Consider the following 26,589-nt stretch of genomic DNA (forward strand, 5'->3'; position numbering starts at 1 on the left):
ACTCCCCTCTCCAATCAGTCAAGAGATACAGAAGTGTGAAAACGCACACCTCCAGATTCAGGGGCAGTTTTATCCCAGCTGTTGTCAGGCAACTGAACTATCCTACCACTATCTCAGGAGCAGTCCTGACCTATCGTCTACCTCATTGGTGATCCTCGGACTATCTTTACTCGGACTTTACTGGACTTTACCTCGCACTCCCTTTATCCTGTATCTGTACACTGCAAACGATTGCAACCTTATATATATAGTCTTTCCGCTGACTGAACAGCACACACCAAAAAAGCTTTTCACTGTACCTTGGTACACATGACAATAATGAATAAACTAAACTAACTAGACACAAAGTCAGCACCAAAAAGCCTGCCCTTTCACATCTCCTATATATCGATATATTATTTATGTAATACCTGTTATCACTTGTTAATTAACAAAAGCTAATCATTATTTGTTTAAGAAAGAACTGCAGATGCTGGTAAAATTGAAGGTAGACAAAAATGCTGGAGAAACTCAGCGGGTGAGGCAGCATCTATGGAGAGAAGGAATAGGTGACGTTTCGGGTCGAGACCCTTCTTCAGACTAAATGATAATTATTTGCATCATCAATGTTTAAGGGTTAAAAGGTCATTAAACAATTAGCGAGTCTTGCTACCATTAATTACCATTAATAAAGTCCTATTGCAGTTCATTGGTACTGGTATTGTGAAGCTTGTCATCTCTATTGCCCCGATCACACAAGCCATTGGTTGCACCAGGTTTCGACCTACTCACAAGGCATTCTAGCCCCGCCACTAACCATCTCACCTAAAACAATGCCAGAAGTTCAATGCATACAATTATAATCCAACAGATCATTGAACACATGAAAGACTAAGACAGCTAGAGAACTTTAGGGGTGCCCCGGTGGGGCAGCGATAGAGTTGTTGCCTTACCGCACCAGAGACCCAGGTTCGATCCTGACTACGGGTGCTGTCTGTACGGAGTTTGTACGTTCTCCCTGTCACCGCATGGGTTTTCTCCGGGTGTTCCGGTTTCCTCCCACATTCCAAAGACGTGCAGGTTTGCAGGTTAATTGGCTTCTGTAAATTGTCCCTTGTGAGTAGGATAGAACTGGTGTATGGGTGATTTCTGGTCGGCACAGTCTCGGTGGGCCGAAGGGCCTGTTTCCACGCTGTATTTCTAAACTAATCTTAACTAAATAAACTCAACAATTGTCCGAAGATTTCCGTGGGTTGCAATCAGGGAGGAAAGTAAACTAGTGTTGGCTGAGGTGGAATAATGGGCCAGATTGGTAGAGTTGGTGATCTTACTGTACAGCAAGTAAGAAATAGAAGTTTCTCACCTGCATGGTCATGAAATAAATAAAGCAGGAAAGAGAAGATTAGAATCTGTGGGGCATTGATGGGAATGTGCAGAAAATGAAATGAGATTAGCACTGATGGGTGCTTAATAGTCAGCATGGGCTCGATGGGCCGAAGCACCTGTTCTAGGCTGTCATTTTCTGCACTTTTTGATGAACAACTCACTTGTTCTATTTGTTTAATTAATCACTATTAATTTAAAAATTAGTCATTTTTATGCAAAATAATAAATGGCTATCATTTGTCATGTAACAAAGTACTATTTTGTTTAATTTTATAAAAGTATTAGTTTCCATTTTTTAATCCCCTTGACAGAAAACATCTCTTGAAGATGAGGTTGCCCCATTACAGGAAGGAAGTGGAGGCTTTGGAAATGGTGCACAGGAAGTTTATCGGAAATATGACTGGATTAGTGGGTATTAACCACAGAGATTAGGAAAGACTTGGATTGTTTTCTCTAGATAGCCGGAGATTGTGGGGAGACATGATCATCAGAACCTTTTCACCAAGATGGAAATATCAAAACTAGAGGGCACAGCTTTAAGGTGAGAGGGGCAAAGTTTGAATGAGATGTGCAGAGTAACTTTTTTACACGGAACGACTGTCTCACAGTGCCGGAGACCTGGGTTCGTTCCTGAAGTTAGGTGTTGTCTGTGTGGCGTTTGCAAGTTATTTCATGGGTTTCCTCCGGGTGCTCCGGTTTCCTCCCTCATCTCAAAGATGTGCGGATTTGTAGGTTAATTAGCCTCTGGAAAATTGCCCACAGTGTGCAGGAGTGAATGCAAAAGTGGTTATAGCGTAGAACTAGTGTGAATGGGTGATGGACGGACAGCATAGACCCAGTGGACCGAAGGGCCTGTTTCCATGTTCTATCTATTAATCAATCTTTGCTCCTCACTTTTTTAAATGAAGCCAAGGTGAATGAGAATGTAAATCTTCTCACTCAGACTATACACATTATGAAGAGCTGATCTCTTGCAAAGAAAACTGCCCAGTTCACAGAATGTCTTCACAAAAATGCCCTGTGCTTAAGGAAGAAACATTAAATAATTACATAAAATTGCCACCGCATAATGTTACAGTGAGCAAGGTAAAGAATGTGGGAAGGAATTGCAGATGCTGGTTTACACCGAAGATAGACATAAAATGCTGGAGTAACTCACCGGGACAGGCAGCATCAGTTACAATTTGCTTCTATCTAAAGACCATAGCGATAGGTTTGCATTAAGGGAACTATCTAATTCTAAATGTCAGATATTATTATTAACATTCACTTTCCCCCCCAAAATATGTGGAAACCAGATCCTTTTGTTGAAATGACCAAATGTCAAGGGGTGGATGGATGCTGGTTTCGGAATAATGCAATTCCTTGGAACACAATTTCATTAGCTGGACCGAGGAAGTCGTCAATCATGACGTGCCTTCACAACAAGCTGCCAGATAGTAGGTTTGAATGCCTGTTATTCCAGCTATGTACTCCGCAAATGTACACAGGATGTGGCTGAATCGGAGGTTACCCACATTGGAGGCAAGAACGGGAAGGCAGATTATTAACCGAATGGTGTCAGGTTAGGAAAAGGGGAAGTGCAACGAGAAAGCTAATGGCATGTTGGCCTTCATAAAGAGAGAAGTTGGCCTTCATAAAGGTTCACAAGGTTAATTCCCGGGATGGCGGGACTGTCATATGATGAACGAATGGAGCGACTGGGCTTGTATTCACTGGAATTTAGAAGGATGAGAGGGATGAGAGGGGATCTTATAGAAACATATAACATTATTAAGGGATTGGACACACTAGAGGCAGGAAACATGTTCCCGATGTTGGGGGAGTCCAAAACCAGGGGCCATAGTTTAAGAATAAGGGGTAGGCCAGTTAGAACTGAGATGAGGAGAAACTTTTTCACACAGAGAATTGTGAATTTGTGGAATTCCCTGCCTCAGGAGGCAGTGGAGGCCGATTCACTGGATGCATTCAAAAGGGAGTTAGATAGAGCTCTTAGGGCTAGCGGAATCAAGGGATATGGGGAGAAGGCAGGAAGGAAGTACTGATTGTGGATGATCAGCCATGATCACATTGAATGGCGGTGCTGGCTCGAAGGGCCGAATGGCCTACTCCTGCACATATTGTCTATGTATCTATGTAGGATCGTATTCTGTGAAGATATACGTGTGCTGGTCATTTCTGCTGTACAGCCTTACGAGCAGGTGGACCTTTAAATGGCAGGGAGAGACAACAGTCTCCCTGAAAGCCGTTCACCGCTCTCCAACGGTTCAATGGTTCTTTATTATCACATGTACTGCAGCACAGTGACATATTTTTTTTTGCATACAGTTCAGTAAGTTATTACCAGACACGAGTACAATCCCAGATTAAGTATAAAGAGTATAGAATCAGCCCACTGAGTCGCCAGGTTTTGGCGCCATTTTCAAAGTCCAAGCTTTTTAGTTTACAATACAATACAATACAATACAATACAATTTTATTGTCATTTGAGCCTCAGCCTTAGTTTTAGAGATACAGCGCGGAAACAGGCCCTTCTGCCCACCGAGTCTGCGCCGACCAGTGATCCCCGCATACTAACGCTATCCTACACACACTGGGGACAATTTACATTTATACCTAGCCCATAAACCTACAAACCTGCACGTTTTTGTAAGTCTGTGCATCCTCGTAAGTCTTCTCTGTACCTTTTCCAGCTTGCAACATCTTTCCCATAAGATGCTGACCAAAACTGAACACAAAACTCTAAATATGAACTCACCAACATCTTATATAACTGCAACATAACCTCCCAACTTCTATACTGGATACTCTGACTGATGAAGGCCTTTTTGACTGCCCTATCTGCCTGTGATGCCATCTGATAGAAGTTTATAAAATGTTAAGGGCAGAGATAGATTAGACAAGCCAAGACTTGAAAGAAATGCAAGACAACTGCTTGACAAGAAAAGTGGACTTAGATTGAGGAGGGTATTAAAATGTGTCCTGATGGCTTATAAAGGCAGGAAGAGATAGGACGACCAGTTGCTTCACAAGCGTTAATACTTCACACCTGTGGGCATCTGGCTCTGTAACAAGTGGTAACAACGTTCCAAAAAAACTGATGGGGTCGTGGATTCTGAAAAATGCCCAGCAGGTCTATGAACGCTGGCATCATGTTCATTTCACCGATTGTGGGCCAAAAAGCCCATTCCTGTGCTGTACTGTTCTATGTTCTATGTTTTATGAAACTGAGGAAATGTTTTCATTGGGATTCAAATCAAACTTGGAAATTTACAGGACCTCATATTCCCAGTCAGAATGTCCCTGGTCCCAAAGTTTCAGGGAGCTAAATTCAAGTCTCTTCTTAGATATACTGTAACATGATTTTCAAAAGCAAATCTAACTTCCTGCAATAACTGACCCATTCTTTGGAGAAAATCATTTTTACACTATTATCCAGTAACATTACTACCTGGATCTTTTCTCAATGGTAAAATGATCCTGGCTCCAGATACATTTGCAGTAAAAATTATTTATTGCAGGGCCTAAAGGAGCTCATAGTGAATTTTTCTAATACATTTAATCTGTCATCAGATTTTAACAAATCCAAAAATGACAAGGATTTGCAATTATCCAGCATCTTAAAAGCAATAAAACATCCCAGGGTGTTCTTCGAGTCATAGATTCATACACCGACCAACATGCCCATCTACACTAGCCCCACTTGCCCACGTTTGACCCATTTCACTCTAAACCTTTCCCATCCATGTTCCTGTCTAATTGCTTCTTAAATGTTGCAATAGTCGCTACATCAACTACCTCCTCTGGCAGCTTGTTTCGTACACCTACCCACCCTCTGTGTGAAAACATTATCCCTCAGATTCCTATAAAATCCTTCCCCCTTCACCTTAAACCTATGCTCTCTGGTTTGCTGCAATTTGATAATGATCAGATAATCAGTGCTTCAAAAACAAAATAGTGCTGTCCTTCACCTTTGAAACTAAACACATTTCAGTTTAAAATCCCATCTATAGTTCCATCTCAAAGAGAGGGCAATGCTTCTATTATAAATCACAATTTAACACAATCATATTAGAGGGTGTATTAAACCCTTGGTAAATTAGGTTGAATGTTTTATATAAGGCGGCACAGTGGTGCAGCTGGTAGAGCTGCTGCCTCACAACGCCAGAGATCCCAGTTCCATCTTGACTCCAGGTGTGTGTAATTTACACGTTCCCCTTGCTCTGCTTACTGGTGCTCTGGTTTCCGCTTACAAATCAAAGATGTGCGGGTTTGTAGGTTATTGTAAATTACTCGTAGTGTGTCGGGAGTTTGTGCAAAATTGAGATAATCATGGAACTGATGCGAATGGGTGATTAATGGTCAATGTGGATATGATGGACCAAAGGGCCTGTTTCATTGCTGTATCTCTGAACCAAAATGAAGAAAGGGCTCGAGAGCTGGAGGGGGTTACTCAGGAAAAGTCACAGTTCAGGCAATCAGCAGTAAAAGGCATGGTCCCTGATAGTGGAGTAAATAAAACTGGGGTTGTTTGAGGAGTAGAGTTCTTGAGGGTTTGGAATTGAAGATCACATAGGTTTTAGAATAATTGAATCATACAGTAAGGAAACAGGCCTTTTGACCCAATTCATCCATATCGACCAAGATGCCGCATCTAAGCTAGTCCTATTTGCATGCGTTTGGCCCACCTATATTACTAAAAGTCTGTTCTTGACCGGTTTTGGTCATCTGTGCTGCGATTTCTGACAGAACGCCACCACCTACGGCCGTCATTTTTGGCCACCTTGCTCAGAGCCCCCCTCCGCCGCATGTGTGCCGAGGAATTTTCCCGTCGATGAAAAATGGCAGAGATATTAATGATTTTACAAAATTCCCCATTCTCTCTGCTGCCCCCAGGAAGTGGTGTGCCTCAATCAGCAAGCTGGAGGAAGGCAGAGGGTCACGTTTCTCTGAGCTGTAAATAACACTGAACACATGTCTACTCAAATGTAAGTGTCCTTAGTGGTTCTAAAACGCTTGCAGAATGTGTCTATTGGTTCTAAAATGTTTGCAAAAAGTGTTTATTGGTTCTAAAATGTTTGCAAAAAGTGTCTCTTTTGGTTCTACAATGCTTGCAGAATGTGCCTTTTTTGGTTCTATAATGTTTTTTAGGTTCTCCCCCCCTTTCCTCTCCCTCCCCCTCTCCCCCCCCCTTCTCCCTCCCCCTCTCCCTCCCCCTCTCCCTTCCCCCCTTCCCTTCCCCCCTCTCCTCTCCCCCCCCTCTCCTCTTCCCCCCCCTCTCCTCCCCCCCCCCTCTCCTCTCCCCCCCCTCTCCTCTCCCCCCCCTCTCCTCTTCCCCCCCTTCTCCTCTTCCCCCCCCTCTCCTCTTCCCCCCCTCTCCTCTTCCCCCCTTCTCCTCTTCCCCCCCCTTCTCCTCTTCCCCCCCTTCTCCTCTTCCCCCCCTTCTCCTCTTCCCCCCTTCTCCTCTTCCCCCCCTCTCCTCTCCCCCCCTTCTCCTCTTCCCCCCCCTCTCCTCCTTCCCCCCCTCTCCTCCTCCCCCCCTCCCTCCCCCTCTCCTCTTCCCCCCTCTCCTCTTCCCCCTCTCCTCTTCCCCCTCTCCTCTTCCCCCCCCTCTCCTCTTCCCCCCCCTCTCCTCTTCCCCCCCCTCTCCTCTTCCCCCCCTCTCTTCTTCCCCCCCTCTCTTCTTCCCCCCTCTCCTCTCCCCCCCCTCTCCTCTTCCCACCCCCCCTCCTCTTCCCCCCCTCTCCACTCCCCCCCTCTCCTCTCCCCCCCTCTCCTCTCCTCCCCCCTCTCCTCTTCCCCCCCTCATCCTCTTCCCCCCCTCTCCTCTTCCCCCCCTCTCCTCTTCCCCCCCTCTCCTCTTCCCCCCCTCTCCTCTTCCCCCCCCTCTCCTCTTCCCCCCCTTCTCTCCCCCCCTTCTCTCCCCCCCTTCTCTCCCCCCCTTCTTTCCCCCCTCCCCCTCTCCTCCCCCCCTCTCTCCCCTCCCCCACCCTCCCCTCCACACCCCCTACCCTCTTCCCTCCACCCTCCACCCTCCCTGCTCCCCACCCCCCTCTCAGCACCCCCTCTCTCTCCCCCTCACTCTCACCCTCTCTCTCTCCTCCCCTCCTCTCCCACCTTTCCCCCCTCACCCACCCTCCCTCTTATCCTCCTCTCCACCCCCCTATCCCTCTTGCCACTCTCTCTGTGTCTCTGTCTCTCTCCCTGCCTCTGCCCCTTCTCTCTCTGCCCTCACTCTCCACCCCCGCCCCCCCCCCTCTAGATGTGACTGCAAATTGGGGGCTATGCGTCAGTAGATAGGGTGGTTATGGGGTAAAAGGAGCAAATTAATAATATTAACATAATATCAAGGGGGTGCGGTGGGGGGGGGGTGGGATAGTTAGTGTGTGTGACGCTGCATGCCGCCTCCCCCCCCCCCCCCCCACAACCGCTTGTTGGGGGAACAGACCCAACGGGTCTACACTTGGTCTAGTATAGTTCTAAAAGTTTACCATTCATGTACTTGTCCAAGTGTCTTTTAAATGTTGTTTATCTGCCTCAACTACCTCCTCTGGCAGCTCAGAGTGAAAAGCCTGCCCCTCAGGTTCCTATTAACCATTTCCCTTCTCACTTTAACCCTATGTCTTCTGTTTCTTGATTCCACTAAAATGTATTAATTTTATATATAGACCCAATAAATCGCTACTTGCATTCAGCAGTTTCCATCAGTGCAACAACTCCTTTACTAATTTGTATGTGTAGCATCATAAATGGAATAGGGTCATGTTAAACTAGACAGCGGTCCTGAGACCTCATTTACCTCATTATATTGTCTTTAATTGGACTTTACTGGACTTTATCTTGCACTATACGGTATTCCCTTTAATCTGTAACAGTACACTGTGGATGGCTTGATTGTAAACATATATAGTCTTTCCGCTCACTGGATAGCACGCAACAAAAAACGTTTCATGTAAGCTCGGTACACGTGACAATAAACTAAACTATGCGTAGAGGATACAAATAAGCTTTTCACTTTAGCTCGGTACACCTGACGATAAACTAAATAACTAACTAGATATCCTTCTTGATGTTCCCAGGGGCCTAAAGGTGGAACCAATTAGAACTTCTAAGGTAGTGATGTGGCTTTTTAAACCAGAGACCCTGCCTGAGGCAATCATTACTGACCTGATGCACTACACCATTGGTTAGGCAACTGTTCACAAGGTACATTAGCACATTAAATCTCCAGGTAAATATGTCAACCATCTGTCAAGCATGAAAAAACGAACATCATATTTATTTTGAAATCAGTAGGAATATATTGTTTAAGATTTGGTGGGATAGCCACGGGCCTTAAATGCCTGTTAATGGATTTGGAGCCGCCAGTGGTGTCTCAAAGAGCCAAGGATTTTCAGCGACATGATGGTGGAGCATCCGTGGGCTGGACCATTGTTGCTGGCTTCACCTCCGCGGGTCTCGCATAGCCACAGGAAGATGGCTCGTAGTATCCACAAGTTGTTTTCCGTTGGAGAAGAGTTTGACTGTGAAGATTGTGTTCATAAGATCTAGCAGCAGAATTAGGCCACTCAACCCATCAAGTCCACTCCACCATTCAATCATGGCTCATCTGGTGATGATGACTGACGTGGGCCACAAAGGTGGCTGGGCGAGAAGAGGAATGGTGCTATGTTTTATGGTTCATGGGGCTCGCCTGGATCGGGTGCCACTCCATAATACCTTGCGAACAGAAATGGCACCAAATCTGGAGCTTCAAGAAGAATTTCACTGTATTTTGCTCACGTGACAATAAAGCACTATTGAACCATTGTGTCAACGTTAAGGATTTTGGTATTTTCATTAAAGATCTGAATTTTTTTCATTCATATTTGTTATCTGAATTCGGCTGCCATTTATTAGCCACCTTTAACTGCTCTAGAATTTGATGGCCAGCTGTCCTCTGGAACTGCTTCAATTGTCTGGCACAGATGCTTCCAAAAGTCTTCTGACGTGGATATTTCCAAGATTTATGCTCAGCAACAATGAAGAATGTTTCTTCCAAGAACTCCCGGCGAGTAGAAGGTCTGGATGAAACCAGGGAACATGCCTGGAGTGGGAGCCTCGTCTAGGGCTTGTCTCCTGCTCACTGCCGGTGACCGGGAACCGGGATCTGGGAACCGGAGAGGATCGGTGGAAGGAGTGGGCGAAGGCGGCGGACACTGGATAAAGGGTCGGTGAGAAGAAACCGGGGAGTCTTACCTTCTGCACTCGCAAGATCAGCTGCAGGAGGCACCCACAGGGCAAGCTGCTAGGCTGAAGGTGAGGAGAAGGCAGAGGAGAGGGACGACGGTTCACTAGACGATACGAATGGAGATGACGGCTGCAACGGGCCTTTATGACCAGTTGCAGCTGGGATTTTGGAAATGCCGCCAAAGTCTCGCGACTCTCGCATCTGGGTTCAGTGGGCTGTTTCTATGCATTCGGTGCTTAACCGGGAATTGTACTTATTTATGTATGGCAATAATCTTACTGATCTGTCTGCAGAAAAAATAATTTCTCTGTACCTTGGTACACATGATAATAAAGAACCATTGAAAAGAACCACTGAAGTCAGGTTGGTGTGAAGATTGGTGTGGAACTGGTAGGTAACAGACACTTGGATGGGTTCATGGATAGGAAAGGTTTAAAGCAATATGGACCAAATGCAAGCAAATGGGACTAGCTTAGATGGGGCATGGACGAGTTGGTCCGAAGATGCTGTTTCAGTGCTACATGACTCTATGACACTACTGGTTTTCCATGTGCCTGCTCCTCGTGTTCATCAGTTTTGGGGACTACCCTGAGGGTGAGCTACTCCAACATGAGGCCACAATGCATTGAAGGTGGGGGCAACAAACATTCACGGGGAGTCAACTAGGTGTGGGTGCTACATTCATCCATGCAATGGAAGAGCATTCCATCACATTCCTGACTCGTGCCTTGTTGATGGTGGAAAGGTCTTCGGGAGTCAGGAGCTGCATCACTCACCACAGCACACGGTATCTGCTTGTGCAGTGGCCGTACAGGTGTCCTATTGTGTTCCAGACGCTCGACAAACAGGAATACGCCCTTACAGATTTCTTAAATCACTGCCCAAACATTTGAGATGTGGGATAAAAGTAAATAGACACAATTCTTGATTCCCCTACTCTGGGTAAAGGTGTCTGTGCATCTTTCTATTCCCCTCAAGATCTTATACACCCCTCATCATCCTGCCTGCCCAATCTCTTCCTAAAGCTCAGGCCCTCGAATCCTGGCAATATCTTCCTCAATCCCAAAGACGTTTAGGTTTGTAGGTTAATTGCCTTCTGTAAATTGTCCCTGTTGTGTACGATAGGACCAGTGTACGGGTGATTGCAGGTCGGCAAAAGGGTTTGATTCCATGTTCTCTCAACTAAACTAAAATTCCCACACTTTCTTCTCTCCAATGTTAAGCTGTGATGTGATCAATACAAACTTAATGACTAAGTTATTTGGTTTAGTATAGAGATACATCACGGAAACAGACCCTTCTGCTCACCGAGTTCAGGCCGACCATCGATCATCCATTTACACTAATTCAATGGGACAGGCAGCATCTCTGGAGTGGAAGGGAAGGGTGACGTTTCAGGTTGAGACCTTTCTTCAAACTCAGAGTCAGGGGAAAGGGAGACTGTTAAGTATGGAATGGTATAAAGAGCATGTAGGGCATCATCTGCGGTTCCTTCCTGCACTCATTCAATGTAATCCCAATTTCTCATCCACTTCTGACTTGCAAACACCCACGTCTTTGGGAAGTGGGGAAAAACTGGAGTGCCAGGAGGTAACCCACGAGGTCACATGGAAAATGTGCAAACTCATTTTACAGCACCCAACGTCGGGATCGAACCTGGGTCCCTGGCGATGTGAGGCAGGGGCTCTAACAGCCGCGCCACTGTGATGTATCATTCTGAGTTGTATCATATTTTACTTAATAAAACCATCAAGTGAAGTAGCTCAAGAGTGGGCAAGAGTAACCATTTCCCTTTTGAAAGTTCTCAAGGAAACTCCTTCGAACCCTTTCAGACCGTGCTTACTAAATATAACGTTCTTAGTTTAGTTTAGCTTATACATCGTGGAAACAAGCACTTCAGCCCACCGGGTCTGCACTGACCAGCGATCCCTGCACATTAACACTATCCTGCACACACTAGGGACAATTTACAATTGGACCAAGCCAATTAACCTACAAACCTGAACGTCTTTGGAGTGTGGGAGGACACCGGAGAAAATCCACGTGGTCACAGGGAGAACGTGCAAACTGCTTACAGACAAACGCTCATAGTCAAGATCGAACCGGGGTCTCTGGCATTGTAAGGCAGCAACTCTACCTCTGCACCACCGTGACGCCCTCTATTAACCATCTCCGGGCAGATATAACATTGTGTTCATCTCCCCTCTCACTGCTTTACACCATTTATTCCTTTATTTGAAGTTAGTTATCGGCAATTCCAGGTTCCATTTTGTTCAATTTTTCCTTCCCCATGTGGGAGTCGTGTACTTCTTGATAATGGCCTTTGTCACATCATAATACTGAACATCCAGCAAATTGATGTATTTATAATCGAGAGAGATTGATGATAAAATCACTGGAGAGATTAATTTAGTCAGGGTTCATGACGATTTTATAATGACGCTCTAAGGCACCAGGTGTTTCTCAGCCCAGTCATTTGCAATTATTTCTTTTCCTTTAAGAATTTTACATCTGCCGTAACGTAACTGCTAAATCCCTCCAATTCACAGCAAATCCAATTATGGGATTTTAATGGAAAATGGAGCAGAAAATAAAGTTAAAAACTAAAACTAAACCTCCACATTAAAGCAGTTTGCTGATTTTCTTCCAGTAGAAATTAGTTCTGGATTCCACTGTAATAATGCGAGACCTGGCAGACCACAGCTGCACGTAAGACCCAATGCACCACGGCCGGCAGGGGGAGGCCGACGTGTCGTTCCATACCCGGAGGACCCAGCGGACCGTGGCTTGGAAGAGAAGCCCGCTGAGACAGCGCTGCTCGACCCCTGAACACCAGAGACCAGAGAGGATGGAGGCAGCCACCACGACGGATGTAATGGAGGAAGAGCGAGGCCTGAAGGAGAGGAGAGGGAACCGGGGTCTAGCCCACCTCGCCATCAAGGTCAGCTGGAGGAGGCGCCCCTAGGGCACAAAGGTGGACGGGCGAGGAGAGGGACGTCGGTTCGCTGGTCGAACAAGGAAGGCGATGGCTGGAGGCCCACAGCAGCCTGGGGCTTGCCTGAATCGGGCACCGCTCATAACATCATCATCATAGGTGGTCACTCGAAATGAGTATGACTGCCGTCTCCTCTCCATAGGGTCGTCTACTTGTGGGTCTGCAGATGTCTGTAGAGGCCGATCCACGATCCACACACCTTGATGCAGTGGGGACTGGCGGTGGTTGGTAGTCGTCGAGCCCCCTTCTCTCTCTCCTTATGGTGCTGTCACATTGTCTCTGCGACAAGGTATAGTTCCATTTTGTGACGTGCAGCTCCTTCCTGCACGGATTTCCTCCAGGAGCGCCTGTCCCATGCAATGTGCTCCCAGTTTCTTGATGCGATGTGGAATTTCTTCAGACTGTTCTTGATGTTGTCCTTGAAGCGTCCGCTCATAACAACTGGAGTGGGGACTGGACCGGACTTGTAAACTGGCGTCAAACATGATGCCTCTTGCATGTAGGCTCAGTAGTCTATCTCTGCATAATTGCTAATAGGGGATGGTATGGCGATACTTTACTGGACTGTTTGCAAGAAAAGAATCTCATTGTGCGTTTGCTCTTTGTACCTGTGACAATAAAACACTATTGAACCATTAGTGATGTGCTCAATAAATTGTACCACATGGCATTCCAATCAAGTTCAACAATGTCAGGGCCAGTGTAAAAACCGCAAATCCGGTCTGTAAAAATGAGACGGAGACATGGGGAACTGCAGATAGTGGAATTTTGAGTAAAGCATAAAGTGGGAAAATAACTCAGCTGGACAGGCAGCACCTGTGGAGGGAACAGAGAGGTGACGTTTTGGCTCACGATCTTTCTTCAGGCTGTAGTAGGGGGTGGAAAAACGCTGGAAAAGTGGTGGAGGTAGGACAAAGCTGGGCTGTGACCACACAATGTAGAATAAATGGAAAGCAAGCACTATACGGATCATAGAAACATAGAAACATAGAAAATAGGTGCAGGAGTAGGCCATTCGGCCCTTCGAGCCTGCACCGCCATTCAATATAATCATGGCTGATCATCCAACTCAGTATCCTGTACCTGCCTTCTCTCCATACCCCCTGATACCTTTAGCCACAAGGGCCACATCTAACTCCCTCTTAAATATAGCCAATGAACTGGCCTCAACTACCTTCTGTGGCAGAGAATTCCAGAGATTCACCACTCTCTGTGTAAAAAATGTTTTTCTCATCTCGGTCCTAAAAGATTTCCCCTTATCCTTAGGATCAGGTGGAATGTTTGGTGGAACGTTGGCAGATGGAATTTAATCCTGACAAGGGCGAGGTGATACATTTTGGGATGTCAAATAAGGGCAGGATCTATGCGGTGAATGGTAGGGAATTATGGAATGTTGATGAACGCTTGCATTTTGGGATTTAGGTTTTGGAGTTCATATGCCATCGGAACAGAATTAGGCCCTTCAGCCCATCGAATCTACTCCATCATTCAATCATGGCTGATCGATTTTTCCCTCTTAACACCGTTCTCCTGCCTTCTCCCCATAACCCCTGACACTCTTACTAATCAAGAGCCTGTCAATCTCCGCTTTAAAAATACCCAAAGACTTGGCCCCCACAGCCGTCTGTGGCAATAAATTCCACAGATTCACCACCTTCGGGTTAAAGAATTTCCTCTTCATCTCCTTTTATTCTGAGGATATGGCCCCTGGTCCCACTAGTGGAAACATGCTCTCCACATTCACTCTATCCAGGCCTTTCACTATTCGGTACGTTTCAATGAGGGTACCCCTCATCCTTCTAAACTCCAGGGGTAGAGGCCCCGTGCCGACACATGCAAAATAAATGAAATCTTTGCAATTTAAATTTTAAATTCTCTTCGAACTGTGAACTGAAAGTTTTACAAGACACATACGTGCTGAAATTCACATATTGAATCATTGTGGCAAATGCTTTCATTACTTTGTAAGGAGAATATTCTCAGAGTGCAATCTCTCAGCTTCAAGGAAATTTACATTTTCAATTACAAAGATTTCATATTGACCAGAAACATCACCTATTCCTTCGCCCCAGAGATGCTGCCTGACCCGCTGAGTTACCCCAGCATTTTGTGTCCACCTTTGGTGTAAACCAGCGTCTGCAGTTCCTACCCCCACTGCAGATGTTCTCAAAAGACTCGCTGGCAAGTACTTGGTCAAAGACTTTCCTCATCAAGTAAAGGCCCTACCTGTTCCTTGGAATTAATTCTTTGTTGTGTCACCGTGAAAATACCTTGGACACTCAGCGCAGCTGCAAGATATGCCAATATGTTCATGATCTATTAGATGTTTACACATTCACCCTGTGGGTCCCGCTCCTCAATCAGAGACGTGCTCAGAAAAAAAAAATAGTGCACGGTCTGAAAATGAGCACATGGGAGCTAGAACCAACAAACGCAAATATTTTCAAAGCAAGTCGTCAGAACCACTCGCCTGAAATTCAGGAAAACAGCTGGTTTAGAGTAATCAGCAGCCACACTGTGTCGAATTGTTCAAACCTTAATGCTTTTGGCAGAGTCCGCAATGGCTTAATAATGTATAGGATTACCAGGGCTAATTACATCAGAATGAACATGGGTGGAAAAAGATAACATGCGAGTGCCGAGATCCATACGTTTTGCTCACCTGACTAAGCATAACCTAAACTATGACATCCAGACATGTAAGGAAGGCTTTGTCAGCCTTTTATTATTTTACCCCGTAGAAACGATCGGCTTGGGAGTTTGAGTGCGGTTACATTCACTTTTCAGGGCCTGGTTTTGTGGCCCAGTTTTCTGAAGAGCGTGTAACTATAGTTTTGAGATAGACACAAAAAGCTGGAGCAACTCAGCGGGACAGGCAGCACCTCTGGAGAGAAGGAATGGTTAACGTTTCAGGTCGAAACCCTTCTTCAGATGGAGGTACAGTGTTGGAAACATATTCTTTGGCACTCAGGGTCCGCGCCAACCACCGATCATCCATACACTAGTTCTATCCTCCACACTGGGAAAGATATCCTATAAACTAGGATTGAATTTATTTGGTATATTCCCTCCTCTGGCTGCATAATTCGCAACTCTGCAAGACTTTTGTCTCACACCTTTTATCTTTTCATCTCTGGCCTTTGTGCAACTGTCTGCCTATCAAAAACACACCTCCCCTGTATCCACCTATTACCTGCCATGCTTTGTCCTGCCCCTCCCAGCTTTCTTCAACCCCCCCCAAAAATCACTGAACACCGACCCAAGACGTCACCTTCTCCAGAGATGCTGCCTAGCCCGCTGAATTACCCCGGCATCTTGAGTCCTTTTTTTTTTAAACTAGCATCCGCAGTTGTTTGTTTCTTCAGTTTCTCTGTTAGAAATGAAGGATTAACGTGAAATGTGGGAGTCAATCAGATGCACAATACAGAGAAGGAAGGGGATATTATGGAAAACGATGAGTATGGATTTTTTTAAATTTGCAAACTGGAACATCTGTCACACAGGAAATCAAATTCCTTATTTTGAATAATGAGATCTTGTTGAATGGTATTTCCGTACAAAACTATTGTTTGGAAGGAAATGCATTTTAAATCCTCACTGCAAATACAATTATTTTTAGCGAAAAATTCAACCTTACTCAATAGACAGTCACGTATTTTCAATGCATATGCAGCAAATCACTGTCGTTGTATCTAGTTTGATCTTATTTGAAACTCGCATGTTCAGAATAAAATTAATAAATACAGTAAACTCATGTTATTACAGACCCCTTTATAATGGATTCTGGTTATAGCGGACTGACCTATCGAATGTTACTGGCAGTCTGGATGGCCAACATCTTCCTCAGCCCTGTCTGTCCCCAACACTGCTTCCACCTGCATTGCTGAATTGGGACATTGGAGCTTTGTAGCTCAGGGCAGGTAAAGTTTTGTTTACGAAGGAACTGAAGATGCTGGTTTAAACCAAAGATAGACACAAAAAGCTAGAGTAACTCAGCGGGTCAGACAGCATCTCTGGAGAGAAGAAATAGGTGACGTTTCGGGTCGAGACCCTTCTTCAGACAGTCAGAGGAAAGGGAAACAAGAGATATAGACGATGATATCGAGAGCTTTGTATAGTTTAGTTTAGTTTAGAGATACAGCACGGAAACCAGTCCGTCGGCCAACCGAGTCCGCTCCGACCAGTGATCCCCGTACATTAGCACTATCCTACACACTGGGGGCTATTTTATAATTTTTTCCGATGCCAATCAACCAACAAATCTGTACATCTTTGGAGTGTGAATTCCAAATTCACCCATAGAGTTGTGAATTTGTGGAATTCCCTGCCACAGAGGGCAGTGGAGGCCAAATCACTGGATGGATTTAAGAAAGAGTTAGATAGAGCTCTAGGGGCTAGTGGAATCAAGGGATATGGGGAGAAGGCAGGCACGGGTTATTGATTGTGGACGATCAGCATGATCACAGTCAATGGCGGTGCTGGCTCGAAGGGCCGAATGGCCTCCTCCTGCACCTATTGTCTATATCAACTTCCTCCAACTTGTACCATTCATCCACACGCCAAGGACGATTTACAATGGTCAATTAACCTACCAAAGGCGCACGTCTTTAGTAGAAACAAAGAATTGCAGATGCTGATTAATACACAAGAGGCCACATTGTGCTGGTGCAACTCAGCAGTTCAGGCAGCATCTCTGGAGACCATGGATAGATGATGTTTCAGCTCGAGTAGATTTCGGTAATCTCTAACTAACCCGGCCTTGCCGCGGGTTATTTACCAGGAACCGGGAAACCCACCCAGAACCGCCGAGCCCGGCCCCTGCTCATCCCCGAGGACCGGAGAACCAGAGAGGAGGTGGAGGGAGTTGGTGGCGGCGGACGCAAGAACAAAGGGCCGGTCAGAAGATCCAGGGATCCTACCTTCCGCGCCATTGAGGTCGGCTGCGGGAGGCGGCCCAGGGGCACAAAGGCTGACGATGTCTGAGTGAGGAGAGGAATGACGATTTAAGGATGATCGGGACATAGGCGACGGCTGCAGCTTGGACTGTGATAATGGCGCCAAATCCTGGCCACTCTTGCAAATGGACTCAGTGGGCTGTTTTTATACACGTTAGTACTTAGTCTGGGATTGTACTCATGTATGGTGATTATTTATTGAACTGTTTTCATAAAAATGAATTTCACTGTACCTCCGTACATGTAATAAAAAAGGACCATCTGAGCGAGGGTCCCTACCCGAAACGTCACCCATCTTTTTATTCCAGAGACTCTGAGTTACTCTAGCCCTTTGTGTCTACCACTGAACCATTGAACCATCTGTTCAAAACAGCCTGGAGATCGGCCAACATGCAAAGAACCAAACAGCAGCATGAATCAGTGTCTTCAAGAACAATAGAGAAAATGTTGGAGGGGAAATAAGTAAAATGGTTACTAGTACCCTAAGGACTGCTATAATAATAACGATTTCCGTACGGACTTTGCATCATCTGCTGGCTCACTTCCTGTCTGCTATTCAATCTATCCTTCGGGGAGAGCTCTGCTCTTTCAAAGCCCATCCTTTGCCAAATCCAGGCTTTCAACATAAGTCCGTTTGTAGAAAGGGTGCTGATGTATGTCGCTCCAGCTAAGAAGACACTGTGCACACATTCACAGAAGGACAAATGCACGCCATGCTATCAGTACGGCCTCCCGAAGCACATCCTCTCGATCGGATTGTAAGGATGCAGTCGATGGCTGTCAGCACGATTGAATGGCCTAATGAAGAAATTAGAAATGGAGCAGGGAACAAAACAATATCTATGGTTTGTCAGTCGTCAGAGTTCACCGCACTAGCTTCAAGGCCCATCCATCACCATTACATGGAAGCAAACAAATAAAGAATTGAATCCTCTACCTGATAGACACAATGTGTAAAGCCCCTGTCTCACGGTGCCAGTCCACCCACGAGTGATCCCGAGTGAAAGAGGAAATCAAACTCGTGGTTGTTTACGAGATTCCAAGTTTATGTTCACGAGTTTAAACGTGTATGTCTAAGTTTGCCGTTGCCTTCTCATTTCAGCGATGTACCAAGTTCCTCTCCCGAGTTACTCTTGAGCCAACAACGACTACCGACGTGTGGAAAAATCATCACATGGATAAAAATGTCATGCAGTTTTTTTTAACTATAAACAGCCTCCCATGACCCTGGACAGAACTGCCCCGATGATCAGCTTCTCCGTGTCTCTTATATAGCCGCATGCTTCTCTTGTCACGTAATTAACCGCTTTTATCAAATCCTTGCCTATCATTGCTACAATGCAATAAATGGCATTTAAAGTACTTGGCTGTCAAAAACAGCGCAAAACGTAAAGGTGTTTAAGAAATGGACTGCAGGGAGAACTTCAAAGCTTTTGTAAATCGATTAAATTCAGGTAGAAGTTGAACTCAAGATTTAAATCCCCTGAAAGTTAGGTTTCTTAACACAGGATAGATGTTCTGCCAGAATGGAGTTGCTGAATAAAATCGTCTCCCGTTTTCCTCCGTTTCTTGCATGACCTCGGCTTGCCAGCTTTATTTCACACTCCGTGATCTGTGTAATGTATATAAGTGTAAAATAATAAACTGACCAAGAAGGTCCAGTGTTCTCCCCGGTTAGTTTAGTTTAGAGATACAGAGCGGAAACAGGCCCTTCGGACCACGGGTCCGCGCCGACCAGCACCATCCTACACCCACTATGGACATATTTACATTCACCAAGCCAATTAACCTACAAACCTGTACGTCTTTGGAGTGTGGGGGAATCACGGAGAAAACCCACGCAGGTCACGGGGAGAACTTACAAACTCAGTACAGACAGCACCCGTAGTCGGGATAGAACCCGGGTCTCCGACGCTGCATTCGCTGTCAGGCAGCTGCACCACCGTGAATGAAGGCCTGTTTTAAGTATCAAATAGAGGAGCAAGAAGGTGATCAAGGCAGAGAAAGTGTAGAGGCTAATGCCCAGGTAGTCCAACTCGCAGGAGTGCAGGTCCACCATGACGACGCCGTGGCTGCGGTGGGCTTTGGGGGAGGTGCAGGTGACATCGGTGACCAGGCGAGGGATGTAGACCGTGGTCTGATTGATCCACCACACGAACCACCTGGCGTCGCAGGTGCAGAGAAAGTGGTTGCCGCTTAGCAGCAGCTCCCGTAAGTGTTTGATGGCGCTGTCCGGGAAACTGGAGGCCTGGATGGTCTTCAGGTTGTTGTAGCTGAGATCCAGGTACTGCAGGGAGGTCACGTCCAGCAGGAAGTCCTTGGTCAGCTTTGAAGATCTGGTTGCGGGTGAGGTTGAAGACACAGAGTCTGGGTGCAGTTGGACAGCATGCGAGGCACCGTGGTCAACAGGTTGCTACCGAGGTCCAGCAGCTCCAACCAGCCTAGCAGGTAAAGCCTGCCCCAGTTGAAGCTCCGCAGCTGGTTACCGCTCAGCACAAGCTCCTTGAGTAGCGGGGGCAGGTGGTCAGACACGTCATGCGGCATGAACGCGAGTTTCTTCCCCCAATCCGCTGCTATCTTTGTTCGAGAGCGAAAACTTGCAAAGGGCACGCACGGTTCCTCGCCAGCGAAGATGGACACAGAATGCTGGAGTAACTCAGCGGGACAGGCAGCATCTCTGGAGAGAAGGAATGGGTGACGTTTCGGGTCGAGACCCATTACTTCTCTCCAGAGATACGGCAACAGCACAGCACAAAACCAGTCTGAAGAAGGGTCTCGACCCGAAACGTCACCAATTCCTTTTCTCTAGAGATGCTGTCTGCCCGCTGAGTTACTCCAGCATTTTGTGTCTATATCCCATGGCTTATAATGTCACCTCACATTGTAAAATCATTATTTCCTCGCTGGCTCAAACATAATCTATGTAAAACTCACGTTTCTCTCTGCTTCATATACGTGGGAATTCCCTCAGTATGGTCACTTTTCATGCGTCCCGCCTGGTGTTAACCCTTCCCATCTATGCTTGAGCCCCCATCTTCGCTCTGTACCTTCAGCTTCATCGGCGGCACTCTCCCATCGAAAGTATCCAAGTTAATCCATCCATTCATTCATTTTCCATTAAGATCTGACTAATCTTCAACATTTCACTTCTGGCACTCAGGCCAAACCCACGCTAGACTCAAGAGTCACTACGGTAAACTCACGGGCCACTACGTTCTTACAATGAGTTTAAATGTTTCAAATTTTAACCAAGAGTAAATTTTACTCGTGGAAATCTTTAAACATGTTTTAAAATTTTCAAGAGTTAGCAAGTTTCCCGGGTACCTGCCGATAGCGCCACGAGTCGCTAAGTTGCGTCCACGAGTTCCGACATTCCCGCTATGTTAATTGTACGTGATTACCACGAGTTTAATTTGTTTTAAACTCGGGGTCACTCGTGGGTCGACTCGCACCGTGAGACAGGGGTTTAAGAGTAATTCAATGGGTGAGACAGCATCTCTGGAGAAAAGGAAACGGTGATGTTTCGGGTTGAGGCCCTTTCTCAAACTGAGAGTCAGGGGAGAGGAAAATTAGAGATATGAAAACGTACAGAAGAAATCAGAGCCGGCACCGATGACCAAGGAAAGGTGGAGTCCACAATGGTCCATTGTTGGCTGTGGAAGAGGTGATAATGATGGAATAAGAACAGTGAAGCGAGCAGGACAACAGAGAAGCCAGCAGGATGACTAGGATGGGTGAGCGAGATGGAGAGAGTGGGAATGCAAGTGTTACTTGAAATTAGATGGCATGGCCCAAATATGGCAGCACATTGGTGCAGCGGTAGAGTTGATGCCTTACTGCACAGCGCCAGAACCCCAGGTTCGACCCTGACCACGAGTACTGTCTGTACAGAGCTTGTATTTCTCCCAATGACCTGCGTGGGTTTTCTCCAGGTACTATGGTTTCCTCCCACACTCCGAAGCCGCACAGGTTAGTAGGTTAATTGGCTTTGGTAAAATTGTAATGTCCCTAATGTATGTAGGAGTAAAGAGCCTGTCGCACTTAGGCAATTTTTTAGGTGACTGCCGGCGACTAGGCTGTCGCCACACGGTCGCCGTGGTGTCGCCTGTATGGTCGTGAGTCGTCTCCTCAGTCACCCAAAGAGTCGTAGTGTTTTTCTGATAGCCGCTGGATTTTGAAACGTTCAAAACTTTTCGGCGACAGTCGGCGACCGTGGGCTTGTCATAGCTTGTCTTCTCCTAACATAGGTGCTGTCGTAGGTTGTCGTAGGTTGTCGCCAGGTGACGTAGGTTGTCGCCGGTGCTGACTTTGGTGAATTCCATTGTCGTTGTCGCCCTCAGTTGCCTAAAAAATAGCCTTAGTGGGACTGGCCCATTAGTCCAGTCGCCGGTTTTTCGACGACCTGCTACGACTATGACAGTCGCCGGCAGCCGCCTAAAAAATCGCCTAGTGGGACAGGTCCTTTAGCGTTGGTGTGTGAGGGTCGCTGGTCATCATTGACTCAGTGGGCCAAAGGCTCACTATACCAATAAACTAAAATAAAACTAAACTAGAGAAATCAATGTTCATATGGCTGGGTCATAGGCTGTCAAAGGTGACCTCGATCATCCTGTACACAAATTGGTTTTAAAAAGCTCTGAAACCATTTAATTGTTTAAATCTGCCGATCTTTCAAAGAACCTAATTTTATAGCAAAATACTTGTTGGAAACAATGCTGGTAGATTTCACCAGGAAATCCAATGGTTATTGATCAAAGTGGAGCTGCTCACAGGATGGTGCAAATCCCACAACCTCATTCTCAACGTGGGAAAAACTAAGGAGATGGTGGTTGACTTCAGGAGGGCGGGAAAACAACACCATACACCTCTGCACATCGATGGAGCTGATGTGGAAAGGGTCAGCAGCGTGAAGTTCCTAGGACTCCACCTGTCAGATGACCTGATGTCCACAACCAACACCACAGCACTGGTCAAGAGAGCCCAGCAGCGACTACACCCTCTCCGAAGACTACGGAAAGCAGGTCTCCCCACTACACATCTACGAACTTTTTATAGGGGGACAATTGAGAGCACATTAACCAACGGCATCACTTCCTGGTTCGGGTGCTGCAAAGCGTACGAACGGCACCAACTTGACAGGATTGTGAAGACCGCCAGCAGGATTATTGGTGCTCCACTCCCTTTCTTGCTGGACATATACAGGAAGAGATGTATCAACAGAGCCATCTCCATCATCAAAGACCCCTACCACCCATCGCATCACATATTCTCCATCCTACCATCTGGGAAGAGGTACAGGAGCATTAGCTGCAAAACCAGCAGGATGCTCCTCAGCTTCTTCCCGCAGGCTATAAGACTGTTAAACGGACTTTGCCCCCTGCCAAAGTATCGCGCACCAACCACCAACCTGGACAGAGCCACTGTCGTGCCGCTGCCGATCGGAACGCCTGTTGATGTTTAGTTGAGAGTAGTGTTAAACTTGTTCATGATATATGTATTTTTATTTCTATTTATTTTTTACTGCACACTGAATGGACACTGGTTTGAGTAACGTTTTTTTGTTTCCTCTGGGTATGCGAGTACTCAGGAAAATAACAATAAAGATATACAATACAATTTATTGTCATATGTGCAAATACACAGTGAAATTATTTTTTTTGTATGCAATTCAGTAAAGTATTGCCACACCTAAGCACAATCCCCGATTACCAAAGTGTACGGAAAGAGTCCACTGAGACGGCATGCAAGAAATGGCAAGTTTTGGCAGCGTTTGCAAAGTCACAGTCCGCACTGTACATCTTATGAGCGGCACTCAATCCAGGTGAGCCCCAGGCTGTTGCAGGGCCTCCAGCTGTCACATTCCTTGAACATCTGGATCATCCAGCGATCCGATGTCCTTGAAATTGAAAGATGGCAATATCGGAAATTCAGAATATATGAAACAAAAGAACAAAGAGGCAACTCATCGTGCTGAAACAAGGAACAGCAGATGCTGGTTAATACACAAACGGACACAAAGTGCTGGAGAACTCAGCAAGTCAGGCAGCATCTCTGGAGAACGTGGATGGGTGATGCTTCAGGTCAAGACCCGAAATGTTGCCCATCCATGTTCTCCAAACATGCTGCCTGACATGATGAGTTACTCCTGTACTTTGTGTCCTTTTAAGGAGGCAACTCAAGTGGTTTCTTGGTCTGCCCATGTTCTGTTGGGCAGAAGGGTCCCAACCTGAAACATCAACGATCCATGTTATCCAGAGATGCTGCTTGATCTGCTGAGTTACTCCAGCACTTCGTGTCCTTTCTTGGTAAACCAGCATCTTGTTCCTACATCCCTTTCCACCCTCCACTCTTCCTCCTTTTCTGTAATTTAAACCTTTCCTCAGTTCTGAAACGTTAACTCTGGTTTTCTCTCTTTACAGCTGCTGCCTGACTTGCTGGGTGTTTCCAACACATTCTGTTCTCGTTTCTGATTTCCATAATCCTTTTGTTCTCAAAGGATTCCTTCTGTTTCCCACAGGCTTAAATTCTTCACAATTTTCTTTTAGTCATAGTCATACAGCATGGAAACGGGCCCTTCGGCCCAACTTGCCCACACCGATCAACATGTCCCATCTACACTAGACCCATCTGCCTGCATTTGGCCCATATCCCTCTAAACCTGTCCTATCCATGTACCTGTCTAAATGTTACTTAAATGTTGCGATTGTACCTGCCTCAAATCCTCCGGCAGCTCGTTCCATTCGCCCACCACCGTTTGTATGATATAGTTACCCCTCAGATTCCTATTAAATCTTTTCCCCCCCTCGCCATAAACGTATGTCCTCTGGTTCTCGACTCCCCTGCTCTGGGCAAGAGACTGTGCATCTACCTGATCTATTTCTCACATGGTTTTGTAGCTCTATAAGATCACCCCTTATCCTCATGAACTCCAAGGGACCGAGACCCAGCCTGTACAACCTCTCCCTATAGCTCAGGCCCTTGAGTCCTGGCAGCATCCTTGTGAATCTTCCAGCTTGACGCTGAACATTCCCTGATAAACATATATGATTGGCAAACTTATTCGTCATTTTGTTGTTCTTATAAGATCATAAGGCCATAAGTGATAGGAATAGAATTAGGCCATTCGGCTCGTCAAGTCTATTCCGCCATTCAATCATGGCTATCTCTCCCTCCAAACTCCATTCTCCTGCCTTCTCCCATCACCTCTGACACCTGTACTAATCAAGAATCTATCTATCTCTGCCTTCAAAATATCCACTAATATCTCAGAAAGATCATTGTCGTTTCCATAGGGCTTGACTTTTCCCTTTGCTAACTGCCAAAGCAGGAAGAAACAAGAAACTGCTGATGTTGGAATCTTCGGCAAGCCACAGTGTTGGAGGAACTCAGCGAATGAGGCAGCATCTGTGGAGGGAATGGACTGGCTTGGAACCCTTTGTCAGACTGATTCTAGTCCGGAGAAAGACTAGATCAGTCTGAAGAAGGGTCTTGACCCGAATCATCATCTGCCCATTCCCTTCACAGATGCTGCCACACCTGCTGAGTACCTCCATCACTTGAAAAAATATGTTACTTTAAAGAAACTGTTGACTTTAGACCAGAGATACAGTGTGGAAACAGGCCCTTTGGGCCACCGAGTCCACGCCGACCAATGATCACCCCGTACACTACCACTATCCTACACACTAGGAACAAACTACATTTTACAAAAGCCAATTAACCTACAAACCTATATGCCTTTGGAGTGTGGGAGGAAACCGGAGTACCCGGGGAAAACCAAGGCGGTCAGGGGGAGGACGTACAAACTCCGTACAGACAGCACCCGTGGTCAGGATCGAACCCGGGTCTCTGGCACTATAAGGCAGTAATTCTACCGCTGCGCCACCGTGCCGCCCAAGGTTGAGTATTGGATAAAATAGCATTAAAAAAGCCCACTGATTTTCTGCACTTTTCACACCGAGATAACATCATTTATAAATACCGATGCCATTCCAAGCATAAAACAGAAACACGTCTCTTTTTAAATGTCCCTTTGTTTCACCAGCTGTGAACAAGCAAGTTTAATTACTTTGAACGGCTTTGCTGGTGCTGCACAATGATGTCAGCACCTTACTTATTAACGTAGAACAGACGGGAGGAACATGTTTGACAGCCCAATCCACTGCCAAGTCCTCCCTCGATAACCACAGACTTCCTCATAATATCCTTCATTAGTCACTGCAAGGATCAATCACAGAGATCTATCACAAACATTACAGCAATTATTGCAGCAAAATGTGGTCTATGAAATCCACTTCTCCCTTTCACAAATCCTGGGCATCGGTTACAACCCATGAGCATAAAGGCAGACTTATGCACACTGCCTAATACCCAAGTTATTGAGATTACTATAGCTCAATTTTTAAACCCTGTCGATCAAGCTGCATGACAAAGCCACTGTTAGTGACTGAGATTAATTTGCACGTTATCATTCTCAACCCATGGTAGTTTGCTGGAGTAATTCTCCTGCCTCGACTGAAAGAAGTTGCTGTAACTTCTGTTTCATAGAGTCATAGTCACACAGAGTGGAAACAGGCCTTTCAGCCCAACTTACCCACGCCAACCAACATGTTCCATCTACACTAGTCCCACCTGCCTGTGTTTGGCCCATATCCCTCTCAACCTATCCTAATATGAACCTGGCTGAATGTTTCTTAAACATTGTGATGGTACCTGTACCTGCTTCAACTACCTCCTCCAGCAGCTCGTTCCATTAACCTACCACCCTTTGTGTAAAAAAAGTAGCTCTACAGATACCTATTAAATCGTCCCCCCCCTCCCCTTCATCTTAACCCTACGTCCACTGGTTATCGATTCCCTCACTCTGTATATTTACCCTGTCTTTTCCTCTCATGATCTTATACATGATCTTGTGGTTCAGGAAGTCAAGGATCCAGTGGCAGAGGGGGACAATGATTCCTGGATCCATTGATTGAATGATTGATTCTTTATTATCACATGTGACATGTCACAGAGAATGTTTTTGTTTTGCATTCCATGCACAA

General features: G+C 46.0%; 1 protein-coding gene and 1 long non-coding RNA gene across 7 annotated transcripts in view; both read right to left on the reverse strand.

The window, feature by feature from the left end:
* piezo2 (piezo type mechanosensitive ion channel component 2) overlaps nt 1-26,589 on the reverse strand; it is a 499,687-nt gene that overhangs the window by 240,929 nt on the left and 232,169 nt on the right. The gene's annotated exons all lie outside the window — the stretch shown is intronic.
* LOC116972076 lies at nt 5,223-26,438 on the reverse strand. The gene is made up of 3 exons (XR_004411713.1): nt 26,383-26,438; nt 24,169-24,172; nt 5,223-5,258 (listed from the first exon to the last, which is right to left on the reverse strand). It is a non-coding gene; the product is annotated as an uncharacterized LOC116972076 (long non-coding RNA).

This window comes from Amblyraja radiata, chromosome 4 (genome assembly GCF_010909765.2).
Source record: "Amblyraja radiata isolate CabotCenter1 chromosome 4, sAmbRad1.1.pri, whole genome shotgun sequence".
Lineage (NCBI taxonomy): Eukaryota > Metazoa > Chordata > Chondrichthyes > Rajiformes > Rajidae > Amblyraja > Amblyraja radiata.